At 52.5% G+C, this 853-nt stretch overlaps 1 protein-coding gene across 1 annotated transcript in view; it reads right to left on the bottom strand.

Annotated features, from left to right (window-relative positions):
* The window catches only part of LOC110288567 (CD177 antigen-like), a 21,471-nt gene extending 20,842 nt beyond the window's left edge, over positions 1-629 (bottom strand). The window contains exon 1 of the mRNA XM_021154878.1: positions 575-629. The gene's annotated coding sequence lies outside the window, so the exon portion shown is untranslated. The remainder of the gene's footprint in view (positions 1-574) is intronic.
* Positions 630-853: the final 224 nt, after the last annotated feature.

The following is an 853-nucleotide window of genomic DNA, read 5'->3' as shown; positions in this document are numbered from 1 at the left end:
ACTACAACTGGAATTCCGAAGGCCCTGGTGTGTCTGTCCTAGGAATGTGGCTTTTAGGTACCACTCCCACAGCCCCAACTCCCCAGGACCCAGGAGTCTCCTCGCTGAGCCTCCTCATCGCAGCCTCAGAATACAATCCTCAGCCCTGACCGCCAAGGAGTGCAACCCCCGGCCTCCTTCAGTCTCAGCTGCTCAGACCCTAGAGGCTTCCCTTAGACACAAAGTCCAGAGCTGAGCTCTCTTTGAAGAGGCAGGGAACAAACCCCTCTCCTTGAGAACACAACCCTGCTCCCTCAGACTAGGGTGTCCATGGCCCAATTCACCCTCAAGACCAAGACTTCTGTACCCGTTTACCCTGCATCAAACTCAAAAGTCCATGCCCTAGCCCTTGTCCCTGTGACTAACGACTCAAGCAGGCCCCTTCCCCCTCCTCTCTCCTGCTCCTCCTCATTGGCTTCTTTCCTCAGGCCTGGGGGATCTGGTCTCTCACTGCTCCTCTTTTTTTCTTTTCTTTTCTTTCCTCTTCTTTTCTTTNAAGGTAGCAAAATTCTTTATGGCTTCTCAATATCCTCACCAGAATCTCAGCCTTAAAAGGCACTTCCCGTTGTGCTCTGACATAACCTTCTGCGCATGTGCGACTCCTCTCTGGCCTGCCCAATGCCCAATGTGTTAAGTTGAGCCAGACCTTACCCTCGAAGCCTCATTGGTTGACGAGCATTCATCCCACCTTTGATTGGCTATGCCTGGAGAACCGTGCATCTCATTGGTCCCCAGAGAAGCCAATAATTGGCCTTTTCATAAGGCACGCATGCACAGAAAGTGAGTGTTGGGCAAAGGTCGGTGTCGGTTGCTC

This window comes from Mus caroli, unplaced genomic scaffold (assembly GCF_900094665.2).
Source record: "Mus caroli unplaced genomic scaffold, CAROLI_EIJ_v1.1 scaffold_7531_1, whole genome shotgun sequence".
NCBI lineage: Eukaryota > Metazoa > Chordata > Mammalia > Rodentia > Muridae > Mus > Mus caroli.
This window is presented reverse-complemented; position numbering and strand designations above follow the sequence as displayed.